The sequence below is a fragment of the Solanum stenotomum genome, chromosome 4, assembly GCF_019186545.1.
Source record: "Solanum stenotomum isolate F172 chromosome 4, ASM1918654v1, whole genome shotgun sequence".
Taxonomy (NCBI): domain Eukaryota; kingdom Viridiplantae; phylum Streptophyta; class Magnoliopsida; order Solanales; family Solanaceae; genus Solanum; species Solanum stenotomum.
Window position 1 is genome coordinate 61468792 of NC_064285.1, and position 15959 is coordinate 61484750.

The following is a 15959-nucleotide window of genomic DNA, read 5'->3' on the forward strand; positions in this document are numbered from 1 at the left end:
GGACAATCATAGCTAGTCCCAATACATAACCATACATCTGAACCCTAGTCATCTGTCTAACTTAACAACCATTATTTCAATAAATTAATAACATCATAATAAATAGAAGACATACTAGAAACAACTAAAACATTGAGTCCTCCCAAATTCAACCCAATAGTTAAAGGAAAAATCACCCCATATACATATTTAAGAGTAAATATTACGGGTTTTAAAGCTACTTTTAAAAATTTCTTGCTTATAACAGATTATTTACGGGCTATGACATATCAGTTAAATTTATTAATCTATTTATAGTTTTTTATTATTAATTAATGATAGATCATTAATTTTATTTTACTTCCTTTTTTAAAAAACTAAAATTTTCAGTTACCAATTTTAGGGATTTTCTTTCCTTGTTTATCATTACCATCCCCAATCATTGATCACACCACCATCCCACACGTTTCTTCACTCCCACACGACTCAACCCACAACCCACTATCAAACTTTCTCCATTCTTTCTCATCTAGTCCAACATCAAAATTGATTACCCAGTCTACTGGGGCAAGTCTAATGTTAAATGACATTATATGTTGGAGGGAATTTCCTTTCAAATTCATGATTGATTTCTTATTTCTCATGTTCTCTTACATATTGAAGAAGGTCTTGAACTAGTATCTCAACAAGCCTATTCCAGTGAAAAGGCTCCTCTTTCATCAGATCCTTAGACTACAACAGACTGGGATCCCTTGAGCAATCCTCAGAGAAAGGAAAAAAAACTTGTTGAAACCCCTCCAGAGTCTAATTCCGACTCAGATTCGAATTTTGTTGGTAACAGCATGTCAATAGCATTATGTATTATCTGCGAAAGAAGGCTAATTACTCTTCAAGTCCATTACCATACAACAATATTGATTGTTGGTTTATGTCGTGGGTCAATAACATTGAGAAACAATGGAGAGAGTCAAATTGCGGCATGAGATCCATCTCCCCCAACCACAATGTTGGACAGTGCATTAGAGGCTTCAAATTGCTTGCCAACATTCCATGGGACACTGTTGACGATGTAATTATTCCTGTCACTATTAGTGACAAATTTCACTGGTTAAGAATTACATATTATTTTTTTTAACTTTTGGATAAAATTTTTCTGTTTAACTTTTGGATAATTCTTTTTTGTTTAAGTAGTTGATGATATATACTACAATATGTTATCAAAATAGTTGATTGCACCTTTTGATTCTCTTTTGAATGTTCTAAAAATTGTAACACTGTGTTGTTAATTGTACACATGGTGACTGGCATGCACTAACCTATTATGTTTGGATATTATAAGTTCAGGACAAAAACATTATACAGACTTCATATAGTTCTGATACACTATTTTTTAAAGTAGCACTGTGTTTTTAATTTGTATAACGAATGGATGAAACGTGTATGAAATACATTTTATATGCATATGTCTATGACTTCAATATTAAATGTTGGATATTTGTATTTAGTCATGGTATAATTTTTATAGTTGTATTTTGTCTTATTTTTGTTTGAATTAAATATGATTTATATATGTCCGACTACAACTTAAATTAGTCACTAATATATACAATATCTTTAATATGGAACAAATTTTATCATTAATGATATGCAAGCTGTGTCATTAATGAATGAATAGTGTATAAATAATAAATACTACATCTAACAATAAATTTGTATCAGTATGCATTCTATATGATTACTGAATGAACAATGTATGAGTGTATTTCTATATGATTACTCATTAGTTGACACGTGTATGAAATCTATTACTATGACTTTAATATTAAATATTTAGACATTGTATTTAATCGTGGTATGATTTTTATATACAAATGTTATGAATTGTGTTTTCACATTTGTCTTATTTTCTCATGAATTAAATATGATTAATATATGTATGACTAACCCTTAAACTAGTGTTGGAATGAATTACATAATTAACTTTTTATAATTATTACTAATATATACAATATACTTAATCTGGAACAATTTTTAGTAACAAATGTATGAATTTTGTGGACTTAATGAATGAATCGTGTATAAATTGAAACACAATATCAAGCACTAAATTTATAACAGTATGCATTCCGTATGATAACTGAATGAACAGTGTATAAATAATGACCAGTACGCTAAACACAAAATTATTATGTTTTATATCAAACCAAAACATTAATATAACCAACAAAAAAAATAAAAATTATATATAGTCTTAACAAATGAACATTCATTATTTTTGCATAGGATAATTTGAATATGTTTTCTTGTTATGTCCAACTTGACGACATCTACTACAGGTAACTTTTGACCTTTTGAATTTCACATCAGCAAACCCCCTCCATTTGAAAATCGACATAATTTCCTGTTTCATTAAAAAAAATATAAATTAGTCTCACATTATAAACAAACAATTCGAAATACAAATATCATTCAGACAGACAGAACATTACAAAACAATTTTTATATTCAATCAAAAAACATTTCATACAAATATCATTCAAATATTACATTCCAAAGACTTTCATACTATTTTAATACAAACTTCATACAACAAATATGTGCATTTTTTTTACGAAAATACTTCATTAATGTCACACAAATTTATACAAAAATCTCAACAATAAAATTTCAAAATTAATACAACTTTGAAACATTTATCATACAATTCGTCAAAATTTCAAATAACTTTTTTTTTCAGATTACTGGACACGCTTTCATACACATTTCATACTTTCTTAATATACATTTCATACAACAATAATCATACATTACAAATATCTATATCTTATCGTACCAAATAATTCATTTATAACTCACTAATTACTTTAGAAATAACAACATCTAATATAACACACTAAAATTTATAATTTAATACCAACTTAAAACACTTGTTATATAATTCGTCAAAAATCCAAACAACTCTTTTTACATCTTACGAAACACATTTTCTTACAAATTTCTTTCCAATAATTCTATTAAATTCATTCATAAATATACAATTACTTTATACTTTAAGAAAAAAAAATACACAAAACAATCACAAAAACAGAAAATCACTAATATTATACATTTCACAACAGTTAATACGTATTATGAACAAAACATATTGTTTATACAAAAAAATATATCCCATTCAATATAGTGACGATGTACAAAAACAAAATCACAAAATATGATTTACAGTTTCATTTTTTTTTTCATTTCATTGAAATCCAAATACAAATAGCAAACAATTAAAAATACTAACCTGAAGGATATCATCTTCCGCCATGTTTAATTAATATTGATATGTAGTTGTCCATCACAAAAAAAATAGGATTTTTCAAACAAAAAAAAAACTTCAATTAGTCGTCAGTGACAAAATTTCTGGAAGAAAAATGGATAAAATCAGATTTTTGAATTAATTTTAACAAATTAGAGTGAATTAAGGAAACTGAATATTCTTAATTAATTTGAGATTCCTTAATTCATGCTAATTAATAATTATCTTAAATTAACTCAAATTTAATTGACACCCCTATTTTCATTTTTTTTTTTCATTTTTTCCTTATTAGTTACATATTATTAATTAATAATAAAAAAATCATAAATAGATTAATTATTTATTAAATAAATGGAAATTGATTTTTAAAATCAGATTTTTGAATTAATTTTAACAAATTAGAGTGAATTAAGGAAACTGAATATTCTTAATTAGTTTGGATCTTTTATTTCATGCTAATCATTAATTATCTACAATAAATTCAAATTAAATTACAGCCCACAATTTCAGTTTTTTACTTTATTATTTCTAATTCCATTTTTTTTTTAAATTTTCGTTTATCTTTTTATTTATTTTTTAAGGTTTTTCCAATTAATAAAAACATTTCTTTTTTTAAAACTTGTTATAACCTGAAATTTTTAATGTTATAGCTTGAAAGTCTAAATCTACTGTTATAGCTTGAAAATAGTACTATAATATATGTCATATATGAAATTTACACATAGTTAAAACAATTATATAGAATAAATCCTGAGGATTCTGTTGCTGATAAACTTAATATACCATAACCATCACAAGTAACACATAACTCGAACTCTCAGACATCACCTTAGATTTATATGCACAACCCGCAATATCATAACCATATGTCAACACATGTAACAACAATCAAGGATACATAGACTTCAATCACAATATCATGAAACAATAATACTTGGGTCAAACAATGCATAACTACATATCTAACATGATCACAATGAAAATACTGGGTCTTCTCAATGGAATCACAATTAAATACATGATTCTCTCACGTAACCCAAACCTAAGTTGTTAGTGCATTAATTAGTGCTATACCCGAGCCAATTGTTAATGTTTGTACCAGATATGGTATTTGAGCCAACCATTAGTATTCTCGTATCGATGTGGTACCCGAGCCAACCAACAATCACAAATACAATGAACAATACCACTTGAATACCACAAGTCACAAACACAAGTTCATTGCATGAAATTACCTACATGATATTATTTCATATGTTTCTCTACCATGCACTGCACAAATATATTACAAAGCAGTACACATGCATACATAAATCAAAAACATACAACCATCACCTACATATATACACCTATATATCAATAGCCCAAAATTCTGGACTTCATTATGATCACACATTCATTCCCTGATAAATATCTCCATAGTCCCATGAATCAATATTCTTCCATTTTATCTTGTTCTCCTTATTTACCACAAGTTTCAAAAATGACTATAACTCAACAATTTCATAAACATATAACCTTATAATTAAACGCAAATCACCTCAATAAGGAAACTCAAGATTAACAATCAAGAACTAGAGAAGTAGCCCTAGTCATTATTATTTTTCCTCCCTAACAGCAATAAACAACAAGCTTTAACCATTTAGGATTCGTGCCCGAAGGCATTGGCCTGAAACCTCCCTTTAATCTATAATATATGCAATAGAAAACATGTCTAAGTACTCAATTAAGAAAACCTAGCCTACCTTGGTGCCAAGAAACTGTTGCAGAAGTCTGATCGTGAACCTTAACTCTTTTTGTGAATTTTAACTTGTTCTTGGTCTAAAATAATAATATAATACAAAATAAATCCCAAATAGCCTAAATATTTCAAGATTATATGAAAATCTCAAATCCTAGGCCAACTGTAACACCCCAGAAAAATTTTGAACTAAGACCCGAACCTTTCTTCGTAGTGAGTGAGATTTTTGCAAGGAATTAAAAATTTCTTAAGTGTTAAGGTGACTAGATGTAGCACCTTGAGTTCCAAAAAGAATTAAATTGGAATTTTGCAAGTTAAGTTAAGTATGAGTTTTGGGTCGACTTCAAACGACCATAACTCCTAGCTCAGGATGAGTTAGGTGTTCTACCAGATACCGTAGGAAAGATCTTTGTATTATCTTTCCAACACCGCTGAGTTTGCTAAGTTTCGAGGTCGGATGAGTGAGATATGACCTTTTGAAGATAGGCTGTCCAGTTAAGGAAAGTTAGCCGAAAATAAAGAGGGGTATTTTGGTCTTTTCCTTACCCAACCAGATTTAATTCATTTTTAGTAATATTTTAAGGGTTAAATCCTATTAGGTTCAGTTTTATAATCCTAAAATACGCCTAGGGTTTTAGTTGAGAATTCAAGAAGAGAAAAGAGGAGAAAAGAGAAAGGATGAAAGCGTTCGTCGAGATTCTTGCATCTTGTTGCGGATTTCACCATGGGTTTAATCCCTAAGAGGTATGTAAGCTTCCATAGTGTTGGGTTCTTTCACCCACACGCCAATCATGATTTATTCAGCGTAATTTCGTTCTTGAAATTTAAAGATTAGAGTTCTTGATGAGTTCTTGATAAGTGTTCTTGAAGTTTCATTAAGTTTTGAAGTAAGATTCTGCTTAGGTCAACTTTAAACGACCATATCTCTTAGAATATTAAGAGTTACGTGAGCCATATCCTATCCAATTAAAGGTAATTGAATCTACTTTCCAACGCCACCAGTTTCACGTCAATCCAATATATGAGTAAAAAGTTATGACTATTTTAGTAACCTATACAGTGCTGTTACGAATTAGCCGACGGGAAAATATTAATTTGTCTTTTTACCTCCAAGAAACCATAAATGAAATTATTGACTAATAAAAGGCTCAAAACAATCAGATTTTCATCTTCACTAATGAAAATCATAATTCTTGGCCATAGAGTTTCAAGAAACTAATTCAAAAATCTCAAGAAATGTTTTCTTGATTGTTTACCTTCAAGCTAGGGTTTCAAGGCTTCTAATCAAGTTTTTCTTCAAGATTCTTAAAGATTCTTCAAGAATCTTGTTCTTCTAGGTATGTAAGGCTATCATAGTGTTGGACTAGTTCGTCCTCACGCCCTACATCTACTTTCAGATAAGAAAAAGAGTAATGATACATCCCTAGATTTGAGTATTCTTGAGATAAGTTGATTTTGAGTTCTTGAATTCATGTTTCTTTTAAAAGTTCTATTCCTAATTATCGAATAGCTATATTGTTATTGAGATCCTTCATATCATGAATCATAACTCTTGAATTCATAATTCAAATTCAAGAGAGAGTTAAGAGTAGAGTTCAAGGAAGCCTTTGAATTCAATTCTGAATCCTTTGAGATCCATCATCGATTTGAGTTAAATTTTGAGAAAGTAAGTATGAGAATGAGAAGAGTTGTACATGAATTCCTTATTGATATTTTGACCCTTGAGTCGAGTCGTTCATGCCCATAAACTCCGCATGCACGTCGTAAGTTGAGCATCTTTTAGAGAAGTGGTGTCTTCACGTTCTAAGCCTTTTAAGTATTGAGTTTCTAACCCCTTTGAGATTATATTTCTAATCATGGGACTATTACATGTTATCCATGAAGTCCTTGAGTTGAATTGTTCATGCCCATAATTTCGCATGAACATTATAAGTCGAACAGTCTTGAGATGAGAGGTATCTTTGAGTCATTGATTTGAGTAGTTCATGCTCATAATTCCGCATGAGCTCTGAGTTGAGCATTCTTGAAATGAGTAGTACTATTGAAGATCTTGAGTTCCAAGTATTTGAGTTCTATCTATGGTTATTGAAAACCTTGCATTGAGTAGTTCATGTCCATAATTCGGTATGAACCATATTTTAAGAAGTCTTTTACAAACGTTTTAACTTTGTTTTAAGACTTAAGTTTTGAGTTCAGTAAAGAGTAAAGAGTAAAGTTTGAAGTCTTTTTCTTCAAAAGTATATGGGGACTAAGTATTCCCAAAGAGTTTATAAATGTTTTCACATTTAAATAAGAACGGAAACTGAGATTTCCAAAGGGCCTTCGGGCTAGTTTTCAGAAAAGAGTAATAGCTTTCTAAATGAAGCAAGCAGGGAAACTGAGATTTCCAAGATAGCCTTTGAGCTAAGTTTTTGAGCAATTATCTCAAATCAGCAGAAAGAAGTATGTTTTTAAAACATAAGAGCTAGTATATTTTTGGGAGTAGTATTGAGCACCGATATGGGGGAGAGTTTAGACAACTCACAGCCTCCATAAACCATGTAGCCACCATGGGTAGAAAAGGGTCATACTTTTTAGATGAACCTTTTTCGAAATAGACTAGTGGATCCATTAGGCAGTTCAGGTCCTATACCTTTGGCCGGGTATAGGATGCGCTGGCAGCGTGAGGTAGATCGCTGTATCATCACTATAGCTCTTATGTGATGGTTGTCGGTTAGAGAAACTCCCACAGAAGTTATTGTATTTTTATATACATCAGTTTATTGTATTTTTATATACATTTCAGAGTTATGTTGTATCCTTGCATACACACAGATTTCACAGCATGTTTTTAAACAGTTTGTTTCTTTATATTGCACCTGTTTTAAATTGCTTTATATTGAAATGAGTTCAGTCATATTGAGTTGAGTATTCAAAGTTGAGTATCCAGAGTCGAATATCATATATTTGAGTCGAATATCATATCCTTGAGTTGAGTATCTAATCTCTGAGTTGAGTATCTTATCCTTGAGTACTTCTGAGTTGAGTAAGTTTGAGTAGTTTGGAGTATTTCTTGAGTTGAGTAAGATTGAAAAGAGGCAAGTATGTTTCCTTTTTATCAAGTTTCAAGCTTATGTTTATGTTTTAGAATTCCCCTTACATGCTCGTACATTCTACGTACTGAGCCATTTGGCCTGCATCTTCTCATGATGCAGACACAGGTATTTAGGATCAACAACAAGAGCTTCGTTGATTCATCCGAAAGTTCGAGTTAGCTATGGTGAGCCTCATTGCTTCCGGAGGATTCCATTTACTTTCAGTTGTTAGGAGGTCGTGGGTATTGTCCAGACTTCCATCATTGTCATTTAGAGGCTTCATAGATAAACAGTAGAGTTTAGAAGTCTTCATTTATTTTGTTAAATGTTTTAAAGACTAAAGTTGCCTTTTTATGACGAGTTGTATATATTTTATTATACATAGTTTTTCTTTGGACTTAAAGTTTGTATTTAAGTCTTATGAACTTTTATTTCAGTTTTTAAGCTTTGTATGTTTGAATCAGTTTTCCGCTTGTAGTCAGCCAGGATGAGGGTTCGCTTGGGGACCAGCAATGGTCTTCGAGTGCCGGCCATGTCCAGGGTGTAGGCTCGGGTCGTGACACCAACCCCATGATTTTTCACTCATTTTATGGCTTCCCTGCCAATAATTCACCTAGAACTATAAATTTCATGGTTCTACTAGTGAATTATGGTAAATAAATCAAGAATACACCTTAAGATTAGCCAAAGGTCTTGCATCCTAAAATTCTCATAAATTTGAATATCCCCACCTTAGAATAAATTCAAACCATCCCTTAGGGCCACAAATATATTTTCTAAGGATTAAAGTATCAAACAAGTGTTAGATTAATGGAAGGACGACCTTGAAGGAGAAAATCAATGGTAAACTGAAGAAATCACCCCTCTCTTGCCCTAACATGACCTTGAATGAGTTTAGGGAGTAAAATAGCATTTTAGGTCTGAAAATAGTTTTTAATTTGTGCAACCCTCTACAACGGCTCGCTATAGTGCCCTAATTCTCGCTATAGCGGCATCAACTTTTCAGCACGGGCAGTCTTTGATAAATTGGTCATAAATTTTTATTTTGAACTCACAATGAAGCAAACTCGATGACGTTGGAAAGAGACTCATAGAAATTTAATTTGACATGTCATGAGCCACCTAGTTCATTATAGAATGAGAGATATGGTTGTTTGAAGTTGACCTTAGTAAAATTATAAATTAAATCGGTAAGGGCACTTTCAACTAACTTTGTGATAGGCGCATTGTACGACCTCAATTCATAACTAATGCACTCACATACCAAGAAATTGATCCCAACCCTATGGCAAATAAGATTTGTATACCTTTATGGCAAATATTTTCAGTAACAAAGAAATAAATCGTTACAGTTCTCATTGACTTTTTTCTTATATTATAAAAAAAAAATTGCTCCTATCTATGTAGAATAAAAAAAGATAAAAACTATCACATGTCGGCAGCACAAAAATATTTATCATTAAAATAAAAAATTAAAAGGAGGGGAAAACCCCTTCTGTTAAAAAAATAGTGGCAATAAGTACAAGTAGTCAAGTGAAATTATACAAAACAAAATTACTTTTTTAACTAATAAAAATTCAAAATTTTAAATTGATATTTTTTGAATTTCAAATAAGAACTTCTAAAAATAAAAGGGAGAAAACACAACTACCCCCTAGACTATGACCGACATTCCAGAGACACACCTTAACTAAACTAAAGTCCTATATTTTTAGAAGTTCTTATTTGAAATTCAAAAAATATCAATTTATAATTTTGAATTTTTATTAGTTTAAAAAGTAATTTCATACTTAAATCTTAATCAACTCAAAACTTTAATTTAAAAATATATTTGTATTTGAATTTGGGTTTAATAATAATTTTTTTTGTCTTAAAATGATTATAAAAAGTTGATTGAAAGATTAAGCTTTATCATTTTAATTTAATACTAAGAACTTTTTGAAATGGTTACAACTTCCCCACTTTATTTGATTTACAGGAGCTTTGTTATTTAATTTAGGGAAAATGCATAAGTACCCCCAACTTATGCCCAAAATCTAAGAGACATACTTATACTATACTAAGGTCCTATTACTCTGTCGAACTTATTTAATAAATAATTTTTTACTCCTTTTCGGCCTACGTGGCACTATCTTCTGAGCTCAGCGTGTGTTGACAATTTTTTTAAGCTATCTGGTTGATAGTATCACGTAGGCCAAAAAGGGATAGAAAATTATTTATAAAATAAGTTCGGGGGGGAGGGGCTATTGGGACCTTAGTATAGTATAAGTGTGTCTCTGGGATTTCGGACATAGGTTGGGGGTACTTGTGCATTTTCCCTTTAATTTACTCAACAAAACTATGTTTAAATATTTTTAAATCTTAATCAGCTCAAAAATCTAACTTCCAAATGTATTTGCATTTAAATTTTGGGTTTAACAACAAAAAACTTATCTTTAAATGATTAAAAAAAATTTAATCAAAATATTAGGATTTAGAATTTGAATTTAATACTAAACAATTTTTGAGATGGTTATGATTTGTAGAACTTTTAAAATTTAAATATACCTTTTTAAAAAAGAGGTTTTTAAAAATCAAACTCCAAGATAAAAATAATATTGAAAGAGAAAGATTTTTAAATTTTGAATTTAATACTTATAATTTTAAAGATGGTTACAACTTCTCCAATTTATCGTAATTGTAAAAGCTTTAAACTTCAGAGATATATTTTTTTAAGAAAAAAGTTATTCTAATTAAATACCAATAAAGATAAAACTAGTTTTAGTACACTAGCATTTTTTAGAAATCAAACAAATTATATGGAAAAGATTATTATGACCAAAGATTCATTCCAAAATTGAAAATCATATGAAGAATAAGATAAAGGAAAACGGATGAGGCTCCTCTCCATTACTCATTCTCTCCATTTCTCCAAGTTCCTATTCGGATGAAGCCATGTGTCATAATTAAAAAATCAAAGGTTGAGATTTAATAATCTAAATTAAAGTTCTAACCATGATTAAAATAACAAATAATTTCTTTTAAAAAACATCAAATCCATATTTCTAGCTAAAAATTATCTCATAAGTCATTTCAAAAATCATTATTTTCCATTTGAAGCGAGCACTTTTTTTTTTTTTAAAGATATTTTTCTTGTCCTCTTCTTTGGTCATGTAGGAGTTCTTTAATTTTTTTCCTGTTCTTCTTTACATTTCCATCAAGCATTAGAGAAATAGTTATATAATGCTTAGGCCCTACGGGAAACCATTAGAAAACTAATCAACATATAATGTTAAAATTTAAAAAGAATATTTACAAAAAAAATTTTTAAAAGAATGGATGATGTTAGTTGTTTTTCTTTCAAAAATTCAAAACTGCAAAAAAAAAATTAGAAAAAAATAGAAAAAGTTTTTTCGTAACAGAAAAAGAAAAAAATGTTTTTAATAAAGAGAGAAATTTTAGATATATTTATGAATTGAGATCATTTTTAGCTAGAATTATGAGATTGACATTAATTAGGAAATATTATAAAAAAATTATTTATTATTCTAATCATGATTAGGACCTTGATTTAGGTAATTAAATCTCAACCTTTAAATTTTAATCATGACACATGGCTTTCATCCGAGTAGGAACTTGAGAAAATGGAGAGAATGAGTAATGGAGAGGAGCTAGGATCTTTTTCAAACATAAATCGGTTTTTTATTTAACAAATTGATACAATTTTCTAATTTGAATAAAAGGGAAGTTTGACCTCTTATTTATTACTTATATATATACCCCTTCAATAACACATAAATTATTATTAAGATTTTCTTCTCTTTTTTTTAATCATAACTCTATTCATCTATATCAACTTTTCATTTTAAGTTCTTACGAATATTCTAATATGCTCAAATAAATAAGTTAATGATTAGTATTATTGTTTTAAAATATACATTACTAAATGCATGATAAATTTTATTAATTATTTTTAATTAAAAATATTATTATATTTTAAAATATTCGCACAACGCACGAATGTGTATACTATTTTTATATAATAAATAGGTACCTTACTGCAACAAGTTAACACTTAAAAGTCTACAATGATCCATCATTAGTTTATGTGGCTTTAATACTTGCACTACATTTTTAAATGATAAAATTGGTACATGGAAATAAAAAATAAAATTTGTAAAGATCCCATATGATCATGTTTCTTTTTTGTAATTTCTCATATATTTTTTTAAATTTGCATTGAAGTTTCAACTAAATTCGATTTATGACATGGTTTCATTCATTTATATTATTTAATTTAATCAATTCTTAATAGCTTTAGAACCTACCGTGCATTTTTAAATGAAAAAATTGTTACACATTGAAATTCAAAATCAAATCTTTACCTACCCATATGATTATGGATAGATCTATTTATATTTTGTAGTTTAATCGATTATTAATATGCAATGCATTTTTAAATGAAAAAAATTGGTATGTGGCAATTCGAAATCAAATCTTTAATGATTTCTATGATCATGGTCCATGGATCGTTTCTCACGTGGTTTCATTAGTTTATATTCAGCAATTTAATTGGGTCTTCATGGTTGGTGTACCTTATATACAATGTCTTCATGGTAGATTTTAAACCTTGACATATGCTATATTTATTTTTATTTGAATGATTAAGATGTGTTAGACTTGAACATTGAATGATTAAGATTGATTTTTTTAATATTTGCATAATTTATTTATTTGTAATAAATATGCAATTCAAATTTAATAAACAGTTAAATATCATATTAAAAAATATTAGATAAAATATTAAATTGAAGAATAATTATAATATCTATGTGATAAATTAATATTTTTAAAGATATAAATAAATATATGTTAGATATGATTATTGAACTGTCTAATTTATTATAAAAAGATATATCGATTAAAAAGGGAAAATTACGCGTATAAGCAAACATATACTAGTTAATTAGTTAACATAACTATAGTTTGCCTTAATTACAATTCGCAACCTACTTTTAGCTATAATTACGCGGCTTAGTTTTTAAGTTTTGCATAATTCACACGTTTGTATGATTCGAAATTTGTATAATATAATATGTATAACTTTTGTACAATTCGAAATTTGTATAATATAATTTATATAACTGTTTACACTTATGATATTTGTAATTGTATAAATTCGTTATTTCGAGTCTATATAAAAATAACTTAATTATACAAATGTACCCGCGAATTATACAAACCTATAAATTAGACAAATCCGCAAATTATACAAACCTGTAAATTATATAAATCCGCAAATTATACAAACGAGACAGCTTAAACTGGAGCTATAGCCCGTAAATATGTAAACTATAGCTATGAAGCATAATTAAGTTTATTATAGTAGCTATTTGCGAAAATTCCTTATTTTAAAAAGGAAGTCAAATAAAAACAACCAAAGTAATTGAAAAATCAAAAGGAAAAAAAAAAAAAAAAAAGCTACAAACACTACAAGAAAAGTGTGTATTACTTGGGGATTTTCCTAGGGATTGTATACGGAAGTTTCCTGCCATAAAGAATCCGATGGTAAAATCTTTCTAGGTAATTATTTCCTACGAATTTCAAAATCCCCAAGTAATTTACCTAGGGATTTATATTTCACATGTAAATTACTAGCAATTTTTTTTGCAAAAGTTACTTTAAAATACGAATTTTTTTTGGTAAATATTAACAAAATAGAAATTTTCTTACCATTTTTTCGTAAGTAAAGCCGCATGAAGATATTCTAATAATCTTTTAAGAAATTTCTTGTAAGCAAATATTAATTATTATCTCCTATTTAATTTATTAAACCCCATACACATATACACCACCTCTTCTGTAACAACCCTTTTGGTCGTTTTGAGTACTAGAGCTTTTTATTTCATAAAATACTTTCCGAGAGATTTTGAATGGGTATTTTGGACAATTCATAACTACAATTATGAAATTAGTGGGATAGTTTTAATAATTAATTTAGTTGGTGGTTAAAAAAGATAGAATTAAAATTAATAGAGGGTCACTTTTACCACTTTTATAATTTTAAGATATACAATTAGGGTGATAACTTATCTGTAGAAAGGAGGAAAAATAGAAAGGAGCATTGTCAAAGCAAATTCAAGAAGCGATTTCAGTTGACCTTTTACCTTAACTTTTCGTAGTTATATTAATTGGATGCATATGCTTTTTTGATTAGGGAATGGTAGATTGTATTGGAACTTATCGTGTATGTGATTTCTCCCGTATTGTAATTCAATTGGGTTTTCATAGAAAATATAGTTGGCAAATTACATATATAGTATACTGAGTAAAGGCTAATGAATTGAGTTTGACTATTGTGACGGTGTAATTAATATAATAATTGGTTAAGTAGCACTGTAGCAGTAAGTGAAGTCCATGATTTAAGCATAAAGTTGATTGGTTTTGTTGGTGGGTGCAAAATACTTAATTGAATTCACTGCATTCATCAATTAAAGTGCCGATTGTTATTTATTTATTATGATTATTATATTATAAAGTGAAGTGTGCATATGTATAGTATTCCTGTTAGATGAATGATGAGAGAAAAGTTAGGCCAACCATTCATGTTGTAAAGAATTGGAATTGAGAAAGAAAGATGGAATTAGAATTGCAATGTTAAGGTGTTCCAATTTGTCTTACTGCGGTGGTGTTCTGAAATTTAAGAGTAACGACTCTTATTGGTCCTTATGCCTAATTTTGGCTGATTATTAGGTTGAGTAATGCTTATACTTTTTAAGCCATTAGAAAGATGTTAGTTCTGCCATTCATTTTGCAGTACGCCATGGTTTGCTAATCAACTAGGTTTAACATTAATTATTTACTTTGTTATATAGGTAATTAAATATAAGGTGTAGTATATTATATGAATTACATTAAAGTTATGCTAAATGGAGGAATAAGATTTATTCTTGGGGTTGAATTTGAGGAAATTGATTATAGAATTGGGTGAGTTTTGGGTCTAGGCAAGACATATAGTAGCATGAGTGATTATATACTCCTTAATTTACAAGTTATATATATACTTGATAGATTGGAAAGGTTCGGAGACGTTAAGAAAATGGAAGGCATTGGAGAAGTAGCTTGCTTGACTTTGGTTCTTCGGTGGAGGTAGGTTATGGTTTATTCTATTTGATAGATAGACTCTTAATAGTGATTGATATGCATTGAATGATATTGTGAAGTTCCTTGTGTACTTGGTTGTGTGGTTTGTGATTGGTCTGAAATGCTGAGACAGTGAAATTTATAATCTTGAACCCTCTCTATCGAAGTGATGCCTTGAATTAAGAAGGCTTGATGAAATATTGGATCGGAGTGTCACGTTCCGACACGATATAATTGGATCGGAGTGTCACGTTCCGACACGATAACATTAAAGGAAAAAGATATTAAATTAACTTAATGTACTCAGTTTCAAAGAACTCAATTCCCAAATTATTTTGGTTTGGAGGCATGAGTCCTCATGTGTGATCTTGATATTGTTGATTGATTATGTACTTACTTTAGTGTTGTTGACACTGGTTCATGTGTTTGTTGACATCTTCTTCTTTAATACTTGTATTTAATCCAATTTTCCACACATACACCTCTTCTATTTAAATCCCAATTTTCAGCATATACACCTCTTCTTGATTAGTTGTATTTAATACAATTTTCCACCAAATATTAAATGCACTACTTAATCCCAACCCACTACCCAATGCCCAATCTATACTAATTGATACATTCTCACAATAATATAAGTCATAACATTATATATGGAAAATTCTTAGTGTATTCCGTCGATGTGGTACAACTAGTACTAATGTCATTACACTAATTTCTAGTGTTTTTCTCCGATTTGATT